Source organism: Heterodontus francisci, chromosome 3 (genome assembly GCF_036365525.1).
Source record: "Heterodontus francisci isolate sHetFra1 chromosome 3, sHetFra1.hap1, whole genome shotgun sequence".
Lineage (NCBI taxonomy): Eukaryota > Metazoa > Chordata > Chondrichthyes > Heterodontiformes > Heterodontidae > Heterodontus > Heterodontus francisci.
In genome coordinates this window covers 122,399,520-122,420,305 of record NC_090373.1, presented here as the reverse complement: position 1 = coordinate 122,420,305, position 20,786 = coordinate 122,399,520, and positions in this window count along the sequence as shown.

The window sequence follows — 20,786 nt, the reverse complement described above, 5'->3', positions numbered from 1 at the left end:
TACGTATTGAAGAGAGTTTCCCAGACCCGTATAATATCTGGGATATTTATGACTTAGCCATAATTATTAAAAATAGGCTATCTGAAAGACGGTAATATTCTCTGTTAGTTTTCTTTCTTTGAGGGAAAACTAGTTAAGTTCTTTGGACTCAAATAAGTGTCCATAAGAATTTGTCTGGTTTGAACTTAATTAAAGGAGATTCATAGGGATGTACACCTGATTTGGTTAAGTCCATATAAGGGGTTAAAGCCATAAATAACTTCAGTTAAAATCTCCTATTATTACTGCCCTATTGTTCTTGCATTTCTCAGAGATTTGCCTACATATATGCTCTTCTATTCTCCCCTGACTGTTTTGAGGTCTTTAGTGCACTCCCAGCAATGTGATTGCGCCTTTTTTGTTCCTTCGCTCAATCCATATGGCCTCATTTGATGAGTCTTCCAACATATCAATCCTCCTCACAGTTGTAATAGTTTCTTTGACCAAAATTGCCACTCCCCTCCTTTTTTATCCCCCTCCCTATCGTGTCTGAAAACCCTGTAACCAGGAACGATCCTGTCCCAGCTTAAGCCATGTTTCTGTAATAACTATGATATCATACTGCCATATGTCTATCTGTGCCCTCAGCTTATCTGCTTTATTTGCTATACTCCTTGCATTGAAATAGATACCCTTGAGCACTGCCTATCTCTTTTTTCTATTTTCTAACCTTTGTTTCCCCTGTCTTCCAGACTCATCCATTAATTTTCTGCCTTCCATTTTCATTTCTGATTTTGTCCCTGATATGTAGCTATTAATCTTGCTTGTCCCTGGCCGCTGCTCAAATGCTCCTTGAGGGTCCAAGCAGGAAAATCCACCTTGTTTTGACCAATCAGTAATTACACCAAATGCCACAGAGTCCTGAGATTGCATTGGGGAAGCTATCTCATTATATGCGGTTGAGGCATAGAATGTGAAAACAGCACCATCAAAATAACTTTCTACCTTGAAGAAACTTTATTTCAAGATTATTTCAAAATCAGGAATCCAAAAATAACATTCCACAAAATTTTAAATCAGTAACATAAAAACAAATTGTAGTTTTTTGTCTTACACAAACCTTGATTTTTTTTCTGAAAGAATGTTTGTAGCATGTTTCAAGGAAATTAAAATTGGATGGAGTGAAAAAATTCCAGCCAACTTTCTTACCACTGATTTTAATTCCTCAGAATATTATTTTTGGCTTTTAATGGTTTTGAGAAAAACAGTCTTGAAACAAAAATGTTATTTCTGGCAATAAGGAGCAGCATTTGGATTTACAGTATCCCTGATTCAGCAATAAGGAATAAGTGGGTGTAGGAAGGGATATATCAAACCTGAGGAACTGTAAGCCCATAAAGAGTGATAGAAAGAATGAGCAACGGAAGGTACTGGTCATCATTTGGCTAGATTAATAAGCTATTACGTGGGTTGGAGTTGTCCTTTTTTTCTACATTACACTGTACTGACCAGCAAACAGGTTCTGATTTTTATTCATGGGTTTCTATCGCATAAGTCTGCTCAGTAAAGAGATTGTGTCAAAATCAATCTGCTTTCAGAAGTACATGCTGACAGAGAGGAATAAACTTGACGTTTTAGTGAGATTGCACATCCTTTCTCTCATTGGGTAGCTAATTAGAAGTTCGGCTTGAAACCAACAGTGGGAGTATGTAGAAGAAACACCCTATGGCTGCAATCTAATGCAATGTCCCTGTTAACCATGAACATCATTAATCAAGCAAATGTTGTTGTTCAGAAGATGCACATGAAGAGGGTGCATAGAGCAACATGACTGCACGTTGGTTATTACCAAATTGTGCATTATTTCACCCAACGTATTGTGGTTTCTGATAGGTCAAATATATACTTCACTTTCTATTTCACTAAAACACACAGAAGAAATATCTTACCATTTTAAAAATTATTTTCATGATTTGGGTGTGATTTTTCTCACGCGCAGGCAGTGGATGGGGTGCACATGGTCTGGAGGAATCAATGTGAGACGGCAACTTCAATGATCACTCTAAAGTATGGCGTGGTCAGCAAGTTGCTGGCACAAAATACAATCCCATTAGAAACCTTGCTGATTTGGAAGTGGTAAATCGAGCAGTTTGCCCATTTCTTAAAAGTCTGCAGCAGCACCTTAAAGAGGGAGTGGAGTCGAACAAAACTGCAGCCACAGGCAACATGAGTTCCAACAGCAACTGAACATCTCCAGTGAAGTGGTGGAGATACTAAAAGAGTAAATTAATATCAGGTAGAAGGGCCTCTTCCCAATGTTGGTAATAGTCACCAAGACAATTTACTGAACAGGCTGAGACAGAAATGGCATAAAATATCAGTACCATCAGCTTGTATCTTGGACCTACCTGCAGTGCAAACAGAACTTGAATGATCTGACTAGGCGAGTTAAGATAAAACTCCACAACACCCTTCATATAACAGTGCAGCCCTGCATGATCTGACTTTAGGATCAGCAGTGTCATCTCTTCCATTCCTATTTCCCATGGCGCTCTTGAAATCAGCCAGAAAAACTTTGCTGCATCTCCTTTCTGTTTGCCCTCACACCCTCAAAACCTGCTATTGCTCTCGCAACTACTTCTCCCTCTTAGTCTCACTTGCTGCTTCTTTCTTCCATCAATCTCTGTTCAAGGCTGCCTCACACATGTTAAAAACCTTAAAAAGGGGTATAAATAAACCCACTTCCACTCTTTCTGCAGGAGAAGTGGGCACACTTACCACATAGTGGCTGCTGGCAGGCTCCTGGCCAGTGGTGGGCTGGGGGTTTCAGGTGAGTCTCACTGGAGGGAAGGGGAGTCCTGGACAGGGGAGGCTGCAACTATTCTTCTGGGGTTCAGAAGAGAACTTCTATTCCTCCAGGTCTCACAAAGGAAAGCATTAGGCCTACCAGAATGGCCTCTTCTGTCACCAGGCCAACTTTACAGCTGCTTCTGCTGAGCAGGAAATCTTAAGCTCTGGTTAAAATTGCACCAGGGTCCTATTGATGTAATTGGACCCCGGTTCGCCTATATTTATGGCATTTCCACCTACTTTAGGTGGTTCTTGACTTTGTATGCTACAGTCCATTTTCAAGCAACATGGAAATCACCCGCATAGCGATGCCTTTTTTTCCTATCGCTTTAACCCTTTGGTGCCAAAGATGATATTAATAGATGAGCACCTAACGTATTAATTTGACATTCTTCTACTATTTTAACAAAGGCGTTAACACATGGAGCATTTGTTCACTAATATCACCAATAATAAGTTCTTGCCTACAAAACATCCATGAAAGAAAGATCCGACACAAATTTCTCCCTGATGTTCATATTATTGACAAGGAAATGTTTAGAATGAATGCCTGATTAAACTAATCTACTGTTAAGTGCTTGTGGGTTGTCTGTGGCAGAGGAGGGGCCCGTAAGTACACTTGTGCATAAGTAATCTTATCGTATTAAGAAACTGCAGCAGACAAATAATACTTAACACAAATGTGGAAGGAAATGTCTTAGCAATAGGCTTAGTTGTAAAAACATCCAGAACAATATCCAAAGTACTAAAAGGTCCCCTCAACATCAGACTGACTTCAATTTAAAACACTTGAGTGGCCTCTTGTGTGTCAAATGCATTTCCATTAATTATTTACGATAATTATTTATTTTACAGTCATACACTTTCGATATCATTGCTAGCACTAAATCGTAACAGCCTCCTGTGCAGAACCAAAGTGATGATATTTATTTCTATGGAGAGAATGAGAGTAAAACTAAATGTATTTGATTTTTTTTGTTGGTGGTGGGGGATAATATTGAGCCACAAATGAAAGGATCTTGCTAGCTCCTTATTTCATTACTAAGTCAGAAACCAGAAGCTGTTTCTGGTCAGCATAGATGGCACGGAGGAAGGAAGGCAAATTCCAATCTATGTAATCGCTTGTTAAAATAACCAAGAGCTTTACAGGAAGTACACACACCCTTTCATCAGCCATCTTATCTTTGTTAATCATGTACACCATTAATCAAACAAATATTATTGTTAAGGAGTTGAAGGTGAGGGGTGCATAGAGACAGCACAATTGCGCTTTGGTTTTTGCCAAATGATTATTTCATCAGTTCAGTGAAATGTGAGAGTTGTCGCTGGACCTAACAAGGTTTAGCTCTTATTCTGTTTCCAAAGCTTTCCTCAAGTCACAGTACAGGCATTGTTTTTAATGATTTTTGAAATGAACTTCACTTTTTTTTTGTTTTCTACCACTTTAGGGCTTTAAAGCATTAACCAAAAATACCTGTTTCCAGGGCTGTGCTTGCCCTGTGAATTTAATGGGACAGGCATCCTGAAAACTGTGTCTGGGTAAACTGTTTCCTGCTTATTATAAATTCATTGGGGTTTGATTTCCTGGGAAGAGCACCGCAATTTCCATTTTGCCCATTTCAATGCAGTCATTAGCCCATATAGTTTCAGTGAGTTGATTACCATATTAAAATAGAGCACACAGAAATTTTCCCAGTATGTATTAAGTAGTGCACTCCCAGAGGAAATGAAACACCACAATGTCACATCATAAATCATGGCCAAAACTGTCATCAGGCTATTTGCAGCTGACACCATCATTCACAATTCTTTTGGCTCCTCATTCTTCGCAAGAGAAAATAAGTTTTCCTAACTCCTTCTTTAAAATTAAGGCAGTACCCATTTATTACAGTACCATTGCTTTTAGTAGTTGTGAGGCAATGGCCATTTATCACTGAAGGAGAGAAAAAGAGATAGAGAGCGAGATGGAAGTCATTGATGGGCAGTACTGACGTATCCTTTGTGCTGATAATCATTCTCATTAAAGTTAATTAAAATTTTCATTAAATTTAATATGGTTCAAAAATAATGTTGAGGAGTCCACTGGAGTGTTCTAATTAAGAAATTCTATTGGGACCATGTTGTATCATATTTTTTCCACTGAGTGATTTGGTCAATTCACTTTGTCGAGAGTAACATCATATGGTACAGGTCCTCGTACATTATCAATTCTATATAATATCTGCTTATTGGCATATTTCAGAACAAGCTTTTGCTAAAAAATGTAAAGTAGTCCTTTATCAAAACTTGGAACTATTTAGCTAATTAGTTACTTCTGTAACCTCTAGAGCTAATAAATAACTTGTTTCAGCATATTCTTTCAGCAATAATCACTAGTTGGGAATAGCGGTGCCTTAAGCTCCATGCAGGAAGACACACATGGGCCGGAATTTTACCATTGAAAAACAGGAGTCTTACGAGGCGTCCGAGATGTGAAATGGCAGTCGATGATGTCGGGTCGAGTTCCCGACATCATGACAGACGAACGCCATTTTACAATGGTCGGACGCCGGGCGAAATCAAGGCACTGCTCGCCATCTGCTTACAATCAATTAAAGGGCAATTGAGGTATTTAAAACACCAACTGATAGCCATTTTACAGTGGCTGTCGGATTTTACGGCCGTAAAACGAGTCGAGGGGCATCTCGGGAACCCGGCAGGTTGAAAAGAGCAGCAGGCAGTGAATCGGTGAGGGAGTTGGAGGTACTGTTATGTGGCTGGTTGTTCAATGTTGTTTCTTTGTGTGACTTTACAGTTTCTGTGACTTTACAGTTTGTGGTACTATCAGATTATTCATCACGGTTCTTCTGAGTGGTACTCGTGATCGGGGATGGTTACTTGGTGGCAGGGGTTATCCGCTGAAGATATGGCTGATGATACCGGTGAGGAACCCAAGGAATGATGCAGAGGAACGTGACAATGTGAGCCAGGCGGCCACCAGAGTGACCATAGAACAGACTATAGGTCTTCTCAAAATGAGATTTAGGCGTCTCGATCGCTCAGGTGGAAACCTGCAGTACTCACCATCAAGGGTGTCCAGAATTATTATCGTGTGCTGAGCCTTACATAACCTGGCAATGGAGAGGGGAGATTCCCTGGAGGATGGTGAAGGTCAGCGTGAGGCTTCCTCAGACGAAAATGGTGATATGGATGAGGAAGAGGGGCCGCAGCCACCTGACCAGCGGGGAGATGGAGCTGACGGTCAGGTGGAGTTGACTGCAAGGGAGATCCAGGAGGCTCTAATACTCAGGCATTTCTCCTGCACAGAGCCCTATCAACCATAAACTGACATGGCATTCTGAGAGGAATCAATGACAGGAAATGGAAGGGCAGAGGCACTCACCTTCAGGGGAAATCTGATCTGAACCGGGACACTGTTCCATCAATGACCACCCAGCTCAAATGTTTCACATCTCAAATAAACTTTCTTCTGCAGTGCAACCATATCACCGACAATAGCAGCAATGATGTTTGACATGTAAAATGTGAAGTGAAAAGTTCAATTACTTATAGTGCATTGATACATGAAATAAAAAATTACATATTGCACCAGTGACCCCAAAGTGCTGTTACTGTGATCTTTTGAAACGTTTGCAAGTGCTCACGCGTGTGGACGATCCCTCGCTGCCATCCACACCAGAGACAGGTGGCTGATCAGGCTGCCACGTTGCTCTGGATGACTTTGGCAGGTGTCCTGTGCCTGCTCAAGGCTGTGTGGGCTTCAGCATCTCAAGGTGACCCTGAGAAGTCTCAGGACCACCCTCTGACACCCTGGGAGTATGCAGTGCTGATGTCACTGGCAGAGAGGACAAGGAGCTGCAGAATGCGTCAGGAGCGCCCTGAGAAGAGCTCCCATCTGAAATCTGCTGCTGCCCTTGTGCCCTCCTGAGGCTCGATTGGTGCACATCAGATTCCGTTCTCTGATGCTCTGGTCCAAGGAGGTCACTCTCTCTGTGAGGTTATGCATGGCCTCTAGGATCGAGCCCTCCACTACAGCCACCAATCTGTCTGGAGGAGGTCAGATGACAGAGAATGTGTGGCACTCAGGCCCTGGATGGGCAACTCCAGTGTCTGAGTCATAGCACGCAAAGTCTCTGGTAACACCACCAGATCTCCACGCACCGCATGCTGCATTGAAGCATCTCCCGCCGAATGGATGTCAGCAGAGGCATCGGCTGGTACTGCCTCTGGCAGCTGGCCCGGCAATTGTGTGGTGCTGACAGCAGGTTGTGACCATACATCCCAACCAAGGTGAATGTCTCTGAGCTGGCGCTTGGTGTGGTGCGAGGATGTGATGCTGCACCCTCTGAGGTCCCCTCCTCATCCTCAGAGGTGGACGGAGGAGCCCCGGACATACTTCCTGGCCGCTGCTGTGTTTCACATGCAGGGAAAATCAGAATGATCAGTCGTGATCAGCACTCCTGACTGGAGAACATGTCATTGTGGGCATTTCTGTGTGATTTCACGTTTGGGAGCATCCTTCAGTGCCTGAGACAATTGCCGTGCCACACGCCCCGCCCTCTCCCCTCAACCTCATACTGGGAACTCACTCTCCTGGCCAGCCTCGCCATCAGCTATAGAGCGTCCTCGTTCCTCTCCTGCCTGCATTAATGCATCCTCCTTCGGCCTACTCAGATATGCCAGCTTGGCTACGTCGCCACCGGTCCGGCACAACTCTCGGGCATTATGTGCCCTCTTCTCCTGCGTATACACAAAGGACTTAGTTAAGACATTTCACATGGATGATCACACACTCAGCCATTTGACTGAGTGCTGCATCTCAAACCAATGCCAGTGAAGTGCCGGGATGGAACACATCTGGACCACTGTGCATCACAGATGTGCCCATTACGTGGCCCAAGGCATGGCTGCAGCCAATCACTGGGCATGGATGGCTTCCACCTTTCAACTTCAGCATTCATTGACCCTCCCGTTTCACATAAAAGATGAGATGACTATGGAATGCCCCTTACCCGGGCAAAGCGCAGAAGGTCATTGACCTGCTTGCGGCACTGGAGCCATGTCCTCCGAACAACGCTGTGGCTGCTGACCTTCTCCGCTACCTCCAGCCAGGCCTTCTTTGTAACATGGGAAGGCCTCCTTCTTCCATCGGATGGGAAGAGGAGCTCTCGCCTTGCCTCAGCCGCCTGGAGGAGGATTCGAGTAGCGGGGGGCCAAGTGGCTACTTCTCCCTTCCATTGCTGCAATTTGCTTCCAGTGGGGTTCTGACTTTTCTAAAGTGTTCGCTTGGTGAGCACTTTCAGTTCTGCTACAGTTCTTTCAGCTTCAGACCCTTGCTTTTCCCTCACATATGTTCAGTGCCTCCAATCAACGTCCTCCTTCTTGCTTCAGCGTTCATTTCCTTTATGAGCCACAGAGGTTGCTGAAAGCCTTTTTAAATGGCTTTCAGCAGGCTCTTCCAGCTCTCGCCCCATCCCCACCGACTCATAGCCTCCTACCCGCATGAACCCTTTTCTGTCGGAAGTACGCGGCAGGGCCGCTAATTGGCTGCCCCGCACATGATACCGGCGGCAACAAGTTTTGGAGCGGAGTGGGTTATTCATCCGCTTCCTGCTCATCGGACTCTGAGCCGCCATCAACGGTAACATTCTGGCCATGGTCCAATTTAGACGATTTCAAATTGAACACTTCTGTCCAATGCACAGAATCTGGAACATACAACGATAAAAAACAAGTTTACCATACAAACCTGAATTCACATCTCAGAAAATCACTGTGCACTTCCCGCAATTCAGCATCCATTCACAGAGAAAAAAACTTTTATTTTGCAGATAAAATTAAAATTCAAACAATTGAATACAATTCCTGCCTTACAACTAGTAAAAAGTAATGCCATCCATCTGTATACGTACTGAAGGCTCATCTTCTTCTTTGGCCTCCTTGACTAGAGAGACAATGGGTAAGCTCCTGGAGGTGGTCAGTGGTTTGTGAAGCAGTGCCTGGAGTGGCTATAAAGGCCAATTCTAGAGTGACAGACTCTTCCACAGGTGCTGCAGATAAAATTCGTTGTCAGGGCTGTTACACAGTTGGCTCTCCCCTTGCACTTCTGTCTTATTTCCTGCCAACTGCGAAGTCTCTTCAACTCCACTCTTTAGCCCCACCTTTATGGCTGCCCGCCAGCTCTGGCGAATGCTGGCAACTGACTCCCACGACTTGTGATCAATGTCACAGGACTTCATGTCGCGTTTGCAGACGTCTTTAAAGCGGAGTCATGGACGGCCAGTGGGTCTGAACCAGTGCTGAACTCGCTGTACAATTTGTTCTTGGGGATCCTGCCATCTTCCATGTGGCTCACATGGCCAAGCCATCTCAAGCGCCGTTGGCTCAGTAGGGTGTATATGCTGGGGATGTTAGCCACCTCGAGGACTTCTGTGTTGGAGATATGGTCCTGCCACCTGATGCCAAGGATTCTCCGGAGGCAGTGAAGATGGAATGAATTGAGACATCACTCTTGGCTGATATACGTTGTCCAGGCCTCGCTGCCGTATAGCAAGGTACTGAGGACACAGGCTTGATACACTCAGACTTTTGTGTTCCATGTCAGTGCGCCATTTTCCCACACTCTCTTGGCCAGTCTGGACATTGCAGTGGAAGCCTTTCCCATGTGCTTGTTGATTTCTGCATCGAGAGACAGGTTACAGGTGATATTTGAGCCTAGGTAGGTGAACTCTTGAACCACTTCCAGAGTGAGGTCGCCAATATTAATGGATGGAGCATTTCTGACATCCTGTCCCATGATGTTCGTTTTCTTGAGGCTGATGGTTAGGCCAAATTCGTTGCAGGCAGCGGCAATCCTGTCGATGATTCTCTGCAGACACTCTTCAGTGTGGGATGTTAATGCAACATCGTCAGCAAAGAGGAGTTCCCTGATGAGGACCTTCCATACTTTGGTCTTCACTCTTAGATGGGCAAGTTTGAACAACCTGCCACCTGATCTTGTGTGGAGGAAAATTCCTTCTTCTGAAGACTTGAACGCATGTGAGAGCAGCAGGGAGAAGAAAATCCCAAACAGTGTAGGTGCGAGAACACAGCCCTGTTTCAGACCACTCAGGATAAGAAAGGGTCTGATGAGGCACCACTATGCTGAATTGTGCCTTTCATATTGTCATGGAATGAGGTGATGATACTTAGTAGCTTTGGTGGACATCCGATCTTTGCTAGTAGTCTGAAGAGACCACGTCTGCTGACGAGGTCAGAGGCTTTGGTGAGATCAATGAAAGCAGTGTAGAGGGGCATCTGTTGTTCACGGCATTTCTCCTGTAGCTGCCTCAGGGAGAACAGCATGTCAACGGTGGATCTCTCTGCTCGAAAGCCACACTGTGCCTCAGGGTAGACACGCTCAGCCAGCTTCTGGAGCCTGTTTAAAGCAACTCCAGTGAAGACTTTCCCCACTATGCTGAGCAGGGAGGTTCCACGGTAGTTGTTGCAGTCACCGCGGTCACCCTTGTTCTTATTGAGGGTGATGATATTGGCATCACGCATGCCCTGTAGTACTGCTCCCTCGTCCCAGCACAGGCAAAGCAGTTCGTAGAGTGCTGAAAGTATAGCAGGCTTGGCACTCTTGATTATTTCAGGGGAAATGCCGTCCTTCCCAGGGGCTTTTCCGCTGGCTAGAGAATCAATGGCATCACTGAGTTCCAATATTGTTGGCTGTACGTCCAGCTCATCCATGACTGGCAGAGACTGGGCTGCACTGAGGGCAGTCTCAGTAACAACATTTTCCCTGGAGTACAGTTCTAGGTATTGCTCCTCCCAGCGGTCCATTTGCTTGCATTGGTCAGTGATTGTGTCCCCTGATTTAGATTTGAGGGGGGGCGATCTTCTTGATGGTTGGCCCAAAAGCTCTCTTAATGCCATCATACATCCCTCTGATGTTTCCGGTGTCGGAGGCCAGCTGAATATGACTGCATAGGTGTTGCCAGTAGTCATTTGTGCAGCGCTTCGCTGTTCTTTGTGCAGTGCTTCTGGCTACTTTAAGTGCTACGGATGTTATCTCGCTGGGGGCTTTCTTGTAGTTCAACAGTGCAATGCGCTTCGCGGCTATGACAGGTTCCAGCTCTTCAATGTGAGATTGAAACCAGTCTGCATTCTGCTTCACATGTTTGCCATAGCTGATCATTGCTGAGTCATAGATGGCGTCTCTGACGTGGGCCCACTTGGTCTCTGCATCCCCTGTAGGAGTGTTTTGAAGGTCTTTTTCAAGTGAATTTAGAAACTTATGTAACGGCGGTGGATAAGAAATTCTGCTCGTGTTAATGCGCGGGCGGCCTTTCTGCTTGGAGTGATGCAGCTTCTTTGGTTTGAGTCTAACCTTCCTGCACACCAGGGAGTGGTCGATGTCGCAGTCCGCACTGTGGAAGCTGCGTGTGATTTGAACGCTGTTTAAAGAGGCTCGCCTTGTGACGATGAGGTCCAGCTGGTGCCAACGACATGATCTTGGGTGCCTCCAAGAAACCTGGTGACAGGGTTTAGTATGAAAGAACGAGTTGGTGATGCAGAGGTTGTGATAGGTACACAACTCAAGCAGTCTCTGTCCATTCTCATTCATCCTTCCAATGCCATAGCGTCCAAGGCAGGAGGGCCATGAGTCATGGTCGGCCCCAACCCTGGCATTAAAGTCCCCCAGCAGGAACAGATATTTGGTATTAGGAATGCTACTAATGATATTATGGAGTTCCTCGTAGAACTGGTCTTTAGCTTCATGTGGGAAGCAGAGTGTTGGAGCATAGATGCTGAGTAGGTGTACTGGACCAGAGGTGGTGAGCAGTCGGTTGGACAGTATGCGTTCCGAGCCATTTGAAAGTGGCTCAATTATGCTGAGCAAAGAATTTCTGATGGCGGAATCCACTCCATGCTGTCTTGGTTCTTCAGGATCCCTACCCTGCCATATATGAAGCTATAATGTACCACAGCCCCTGATATAGCACATATTGTAATGGTACCCCAACTACTAAAGAATATAAAGGTTGACTTAGTGATGCATTGCAATGTCACAGTTATGCATTGCATTATAGGGGGAATAAGTTATGGCTTTGCATCTGGGGTTTCGTATATGCTGAGTTCAGATTGCAACAATAACATCAGGCCAAGTACTTCCAACCAGAAACAAAACATACAGAAGATGATGTGAGTAAGTTAGCCCAGTACCACACTTTGGCACAGATTGCCTAAAGTTCATACCCCAACCCCTAGTTACTTGAAGGATGTGTGGTCAGTGGAGACCAAAAGCGGAGGAGAAGAATAAAATTAATTTTAAACTGTTGAAACCATATTTAAAAACAATGAGAAAATTTGAAACTGACAATCTCAATTGAAAGACAGCACCCTCATCTCCCCTATGTTTATGTATATATCACATAATTATTTACAGTTTGATTGCTGATTTATTTTCTCCTATTTATCATTTTTGTTATTCCATATGTACTAGTCTTGACTTTAGGCTGTTTGCAATTAACAAAGATTGCCTGGAATTATAAGTTAATAGGATCTGTGCACTTCCACCAGTGTCATTTTCTAACAGAAGGTCTATAGCTTGATGCACAAAGTGATTTTTGTAAAATGTTAGCAGTTTGGCAAAACAAAATTTGAAAAAAAAAACTTGTTTTCAGAAGTGAAAACCTTAAATTTGCCAGTCATTAGGAATGCCATTCTCTTTGTCTATAATGTAGAAAATAATGAACTCATCAGTTCCTGAGATGTGCTCTGTAACACTTGTACCAACTGCCAGAACGCATATGGTACTGTGCAGGAATGATTTTCAAGTGGCATATGGAAAGTAACTGGAGCCTGCGTAAACATTTGGACTATTTTTACTGCACTATCTCTGCATGTGTTGAATTTTAAATGTTATAGCATTTCACAGTGCTGTATAATGATTGAACACCATTCTCAATACAAACTGAAAAGGTTATGCTGTCTTACTGGATAGCACATTGTCATTTTCAGTAATACTTTCTACTTGTTCTTATCAATGTACAAATTAATCATTTCTTCACACAACAGCTGGTCTAAAAAATGTTGTTTTCTGATCCTCGCATGAAGGAGAATTAAATCATTAAGGGCGCACTTATTCAGCAGATGGTATGGAATCTAAGAAAGAGTAAGTCATCATTACGGTATATATTGGCAAAACAACATCAGAAGAGGTTGGGAGAGTGGGCCTGATTATTAATGTCTTTGACAGGGTAACATTTAGCTATGTAACTGTAACTGCTGCTCTGTACACTATGGACAGTGATGTCATGGGTATCTTACTGGAACAATAGTCCAGAGTTCATGGCCGGGATTTTACAGCTCCGAAGTAGATGGCATTGGAGGCACTGGTGGGGGGGGATGTAAAATGGCATGGGGAGGCATCGGGCTGGATCTCTGACATCATCATGCCAGGTCCATATTTTACCAGTGGCAGACGGCAAGTCGAGTGAGAGCAGCGTGCGCTTTTTCAAAAATGGTGATTGAGAGTTTATTAAGACTGTTGAAGACCCAATTGAACACCATTTTACCTGACCGTTCAAATTTTCTGAGGAGTGCACAGGGGCCCATCGGATGTTAGAGCCCCAGCAGGTGTTTAAGGGCAGCAATGGGGCGGGAGCTGAGGTCATTGCTGTATTTGGCAGTCAAGGGGGTCAGGGGGTTCGCCTTCACAGGAAGGCTGATACAGTGCGGCCAGAGTGTTTAGTGTGGATGAGGGGGAGTTGAGGAGCCAGGGTTCTGGTGTCAAGATTCCATCATGTCATCAAGCTCCTGGCACGGGGGTCAATTGAGAGGGGGCTAGGGGGTGGGTGTGGGGTGGGCATGTTGAGGAAGCAAGTGGCAGAGTGGCCCTTCAGACCCAAGTGCCCAAATGCCATGGGCATCGTCCATTCAGGAGATGGATCGTCCAGCAAGGAGGAGAACATGCGAGGGAGGGAGGTGTGGGTACACAGGACCGGTCAGCAGCAACCTCATGGCCACCTGTTGGGACAACCTCAGGATGGGCAAGCGGCAGAAAGCTGCATCAGTGACCTCTTCACCCCCACAACCCCCACCCCCTCCAATGGCAGGCCCACACTGCTAGCTGAATGTCTTCTGTTGCTGCTGGGCAAGATGGCCTGAGGCTCCTGGGGACGATAGTCTGAGGCTGCTGGGGAAGATAGTATGAGGCTGCTGGGGAGGATGGTCTCAGGCTGCTGAGGAGGATGGTCTGAGTCTGCTGGGCAGGATGGTCAGACTGAGTCATAGAGTCATAGAGTTATACAGCACAGAAACAGGCCCTTCGGCCCATTGTGTCCGTGCCGGCCATCAAGCACCTAACTATTCTAATCCCATTTTCCAGCACTTGGCCCGTAGCCTTATATGCTATGGGTTTCAAGTGCTCATCTAAATACTTCTTAAATGGACAGGATGATCACAGATTGCTGGGGAGGATGGTCACAGGCTGCTGGGGAGGAAGGACTGAGTCTGCTGGGGAGGAAGGACTGAGTCTGCTGGACAGGATGGACTGAGTCAGCTGGGCAGGATGGTCTGAAGTACTGTTCCGCCAGCACATCCGACCATGTTAACTGATGACGAAGCTGCCACCTCAGTTCCTGCCTTCAGCTAGTGAATGGTTGACTACCCCGCCTACCGGCGGTTAATTGCTCCGAGAAAGGGGATAAGAGCAGAAGCACCAGAGCCACCGATTTCCGGTCCCCACTTCGCATCCCTGCTGAGTCATGTAAAATCCTAGCCAGGAGTTCAAATCCAACTGTAGCAGTTTGAGAATTTGAGTTTTTCGTAAAGTCTCAAATAAAAGCTGGTATCAGTAAAAGTGATTACAAAGCTGTCAGATTGTCGTAAAAACACAACTGGTTCACTGATGTCCACTAGGGAAGAATACCTGACCTCCTTACACCCCCTTCACCCCCACCACCCCTGGCCTACATGTGGTACCAGCACCAGACCAGTGTGGTCGATTCTTATAGAATAAAAGCAAAATACTACAGATGCTGGAAATGTGAAATAAAAGCAGAAAATGCTGGAAATACTGAGCAGGTCAGGCAGCATCTGTGGAGAAAGAAACCAAGTTAGCACTTCAGGTCTGTGACCTTTCATCAGGTTGATCCTCAACTGGCCTCCAAAATGGCCGAGAAAGTCACTCAGCTGTATCAAATTGCTCTACATGGATTGCACAAGTTCAGATACTTCAAAAGCTGTGGGCTCTGACAATATTCTGGCAATAGTACTGAAGACCTGTGCTCCAGAACTTGCCGCGCCCCTAGCCAAGCTGTTCCAGTACTGCTACAACACTGGCATCTACCCTGCAATGTGGAAAATTGCCCAGGTATGTCCTGTACACAAAAAGCAGGACAAGTCCAACCCAGCCAATTACCCCCCACCACTCTACTCTCAGTCATCAGTAAAGTGATGGAAGGTGTCATCGACAGTGCTATCAAGCGGCACTTGCTTAGCAATAACCTGCTCAGTGACGCTCAGTTTGGGTTCCGCCAGGGCCACTCAGCTCCTGACCTCATTACAGCCTTGGTTCAAACATGGACAAAAGAGCAGAACTCAAGAGGTGAGGTGAGAGTTACTGCCCTTGACATCAAGGCAGCATTTGACCGAGTATGGCATCAAGGAGCCCTAGCAAAACTGAGGACAATGGGAAACAGGGGGAAAACTCTCCCCTGGTTGGACTCATAGGAAGATGGCTATGATTGTTGGAGGTCAATCATCTGAGCTCCAGGACATCACTGCAGGAGTTCCTTAGTGTAGTGTCCAAGGCCCAACCATCTTCAGCAGCTTCATCAATGACCTTCTTTCAATCATAATATCAGAAATGGGGATGTTTGCTGATGATTGCAAAATGTTCAGCACCATTCGCTACTCCTCAAATACTGAAGCAGTCCATGTAGAAATGCAGCAAGACCTGGACAATATCCAGGCTTGGGCTGATAAGTGGCAAGTAACATTCGTGCCACACAAGTGCCAGGCAATGACCATCTCCAACAAGAGAGACTCTAACCATCTCCCCTTGACATTCAATGGTATTACCATTGCTGAATCCCCCACTATCAACATCCTAGGGGTTACCATTGAGCTGGAGTAGCCATATAAATACCGTGGCTACAACAGCAGGTGAGAGGCTAGGAATCCTGCAGCGAGTAACTCACCTCCTGACTCCCCAATGCCTGTCCACCATCTACAAGGTACAAGTCAGGAGTGTGATGGAATACTCCCCACTTGCCTAGATGGGTGCAGCTCCAACAACACTCAAGAAGCTCAACACCATCCAGGACAAAGCAGCCCACTTGATTGGCACCCCATCCACAAATATTCACTCCCTCCACCACAGACGTACAGTGGCAGCAGTGTGTATCATCTGCAAGATGCACTGCAGCAATGCACCAAGGCTCCTTAGACAGCACCTTCCAAACTTACGACCTGTACCAACTAGAAGGACAAGGGCAGCAAATGCATGGGAACACCACCAGCTGCAAGTTCCCCTCCAAGTCACACACCATCCTGACGTGGACATATATCGCCATTCCTTCACTGTCGCTGGGTCAAAATCCTGGAACTCCCTTCCTAAAAGCACAGTGGGTGTCCCTACCTCACATGAACTGCAACGGTTCAAGAAGACAGCTCACCACCACCTTCTCAAGGGCAATTAGGGATGGGTAATAAATGCTGGCTTGGCCAGCAACCTGAAAATGAATTTTTTTAAACTGCACAGCTGCGCACGAAAAGTATAAAGCATTCTAAAATATTTTATGATTCATTTTTCATTTATGTTCTTTTTATAAAATAATTATAATACATGAGGAGTTGAGGGAGGTGATTGGGTAGAACAGACCACAGCCCTTACACCTCTGGAACATATATATCTTCAATACACTCCAGTATTGATAGGATGAAAGTAATCTCACTCTGAAAACTATAAGGATTTGAAATGAAATTAGTCAAGACAATTTCAACCGAGTACATAGCAGGCAGAAGCAAACTCGTTAATATTTTGCACTAAATTGACAATTTCACTAAGAGGGTCTGTAAGGCTAGCTGGTGTTGGAGTTACATTTCTAAGGCTGTGGACTATGGTGTATCCTTAGAACCGAGTATGTTGAGTCGTCGTCTGCATTTAATCCCTCATATACCTGTGAGTGTTTGATGCAGACACTGGAGGTTGAATTTATACTTGGTGACACTGGGAATGGGGGAGTCCAGTAGCAGGTGGAGAATCATCATTTATGCAGTGCATTTGTCAGTGGCTTTTTGGATTTTTCATCTGACTTCCAGATTTCCTGGCAAATTAACACAAGCAGGTGTGTTAATGACCCACCTGAGTCTATTTTAGCTGAACTGCTTAAAGGGACACTGCGAAGATAACAATTTATAGATTTTCCAGGTAATTTAACAGAGGTAGAAACTGCAGCAATGGATCCCCAACATGGTGAGGCTGCACCTGTTGGGGATATTTGTGGAGCCTCCTCCTCCTGTTAGTTGTTTAATTGTCGACCACCATTCATGACTGGATGAGGCAGGACTACAGAGCTTAGATCTGATCCATCGGTTATGGGATCGCTTAGCCCTGTCTATCACATGCTGCTTCCGCTGTTTGGCATGCAAGTAGTCCTGTGCTGTAGCTTCACCAGGCTGACACCTCATTTTTAGGTATGTCTGGTGCTGCTCCTGGCATTCCCTCCTGCACTTGTTATTGAACCTAACGGGTATCATCAGCCACATCTTCCGAGGGTAGTCCTTGTCTCCAAGGAGCCAACTGTTAACTCTGCTTTAAAGTTCAAAGAGCTCAGGGAGGATGGACTGGTGCAAGACAAAAGCATCATGGAAGTTCCCTGGGAGTCTTGCACATGCCTGCAGAATGATCTTTTTGTGATTGCAAATTGATGAAGTGCTGATGACTCTACAGTGATCTGAGGGCACCTTGATTGTCCTATGTGTGCAGTCAATGACTTCCTGGACCTGTGAGAAGACAGCAAGAGTAGCAAAGCTGAGTACGAGGTCATTCAGACTGGCCTCATCAGTGGTAAAGTGTACATAATCACTGCCCTGGCATACATGGCATCGGTCACCTTTGTGATGCATTTATGTGCAGCAGATTGTGAGAGTGTGCGAATATCTCCAGCAAAGGAAGGAGCCAGAGGTGAAGAGTTTGAGGGTGGTGATCACTTTGACAGCCATTGGTAAAGAATGGCCACCAAGTCCTCTTGGCAGCAATTGCTCTTCCAGCAGGCTGTAAACATCTGCTGCCATTTGGAGTGATACACTAAACCTCCTGAGGCACTGGTGTTTGGACATGTCCATGAATCCATCCTCTGCCTTTGTACCCTTTGTGGGGTGTATCGCCTTCTGTGAGCTGCACCACTGTGCTATCCCCTCTCTCCTGATGAGCGGCAGGCCGGTGAGAAGAAGGCTGCTGCTGCTCCTCCTGTTGTTGCTCCTGCTGCTGGCGCTGTTGCTGCTGCTGCTCATCTTGGTCCTCATCTGATGTCCGAAGTAAAGCAGCATAAGTGGCTCCCATGCTGAACTGATGTTTGACAGTTGGAAAGTGTAGATCAGACACACTAAATTGCAAAGTTTTAGAAATGACCTCCAAAGTAGTGAAATCACACTCTTAGAACAAATCCTGTGAGCAAACGACTTTCACTTAGGCAAGGAAGCAGATCTGAGGTCTCAGTCCTTATAGGATTTTTGCCCGCCATTCATTCATCCCCCTTAATTTCCACTGCGCTCTCACCTTGCTTTGACAAGTGAGTTCCAGAAAGCCCGGGAAACCCTGTGCACCCACAGTTAAAGTTGTAAACCCCAGTAAAAATAGATGTTAGTTACCTCTTAACATATTTAAGTTAGTAACCCAACTCTCCCAAGGGCTTTTGCAGCTTAACATGCCATAGTTAAAGACAGAAGTCGCCAGGTTTGAGCCGACTTTCTGACATGCTGTCAATTTCAGTGTTCATAACCACCTGCTTGCTCCCAAACCCATTTGCTCTGTTAGGTTAAAATTCCCTCCTGGGTGTCTGAAATAGGAAAGGGTTCCATGTTTGCATTCCTTACCCTTGATGAGCTTAAAAGTCATTAGAAAATAATTTTAAAAATCAAAATATAACATAACCTCACAAGTAAGATTGTCAGAAGACATATTTACTATTTTTCTTGCCCCTGAGAGAAAGAAAACAAATCTGTAAGTTTACTGATATGTCAAGAACACAAGGATGTGCTGTTCAGCATCTACTAAACAGGCTGAGATTAGAATATTGGTCTTGCGAGTGCTGTCACCTTGATATCATAAAGATGTTATTATTGTAGAATTACAGACTGTTAAGTGCCTCTATGAGGTTGGCACATATCCTTTAAAAGTGATTTGTTTTCTTTAATGCCTCATTTACACTTTGTGTGCTGAGCCTCAGGCTACTCCTTATGACTTTACTGGCAAATTGGCAAATTTGTTCCTAGCATTCCGGAGTTAAAAAAAACTATTTATTTTAAAGATTGAACTACCATATGTAATCGTAAAAACGTTGTTGTTATGACCTCAGCATCCTGCCGTGCCACCAAAACACGTAAAGAAAACAGAAAGTTGCCAATCCGAGACAGTGCTGTGATGTCATCAACCAGGTGCAAGATAAACTATTTGTGTGTCCAAGAACTGTGCCTCTGGAAGAAAGAGAGAGGGCACATTACTCTTTGTATGACCTCTAGGTGCGTTCAGCTCCTAGTGTAGTACCATTAATCACTGCCTCAATAATGGCTTAACTCAGTTAAAGAGAAAAATGCTAGCACAATAAAATCACTAATTATAACAAGTTCATATTATTAAATTTAATAGGTTAGCAGAGCCCTGATAACTGCAATCCAATATCAAAATGGGATGTTAAGGAGTAAAATTGTTGTAGTCAGCATGAACAGGGATGTTAATGATAGGGAAGGAAAACTTTTCCAATTTTTGGTACCCAGAGTCAGAATCAAGCACTCACAAAGCCAAGAGACAATGGGGCCACAATCTTCTGGACTTAAAACATTTTCAGCCATCGGGACCTTTTCTGGTTGCTGACCTCACTCGTTCCAGCAGTGCACCCTCCAGCAAGTTCTTTTGGCAGGTAGCCAATTAGCAGGCCACATCTGCGTTTGTCGTCCAATTAGGGATGGCGGCGGGTGCTCGAGGCAGGAGGGTGACCCACTGCTAGGGCGCCCAGCAGCCTTCACTGTCTCACCAGTGTCAGTGTTGCTGTACAAGTAGCAGGAGCGGCAGGAACGCAATAGAGGCACCAGCTTTATCAGGGGAGTGGCTGCCACTACATCGGTCCCATCACTATCAGAAACATCAGTCTGCAGAAGATCCTGACGCAATGGCAAGCCTCTGATCTGGGAAGACATCAGCCCTGCCATTTTTGCAGGTACACAGTTAAAAGCCTTCAAATCATCACAGCTCCAATCTCCCACTGTGCAGCTGCCTCCTCTGAGTTGCCAGGGTGCTGACACAGTGGGGGGCCTGTGTGAGGCTGGAAAAATTGCATTGTGCTGGGAAAATGCCTGTCAGTTGATCTCTTAAGTACCTGAATTGCCTTCCTGCCACAGGTTGCAGGCATCGGACCAGCTTGCCCCTGGGAAAAGCACAAGGAGGCGGGAACATGTCAGGGAAAAGAGAAATGGAGGAGGAGGCTCCATGAACATCCCATTCTCAATGATGACGCAACCCAGCACAGAAGAGAAAAAGACAAGGCTGAAGTGCTTGCAAACATCTTCAACCGGAAGTGCAGAGTGGGTCATTCATCGCAGCCTCCTTCTTAGGTCTCCACCATCACAGAAGCCAATCTTCAGCCAATTACCGCCCCTTGAGTCTACTCTCAATCATCAGCAAAATAATGGAAAGTAACATTGGAATGCGGCATCAAGGAGACCTGGTAAAATAGAAGCCAATAGGA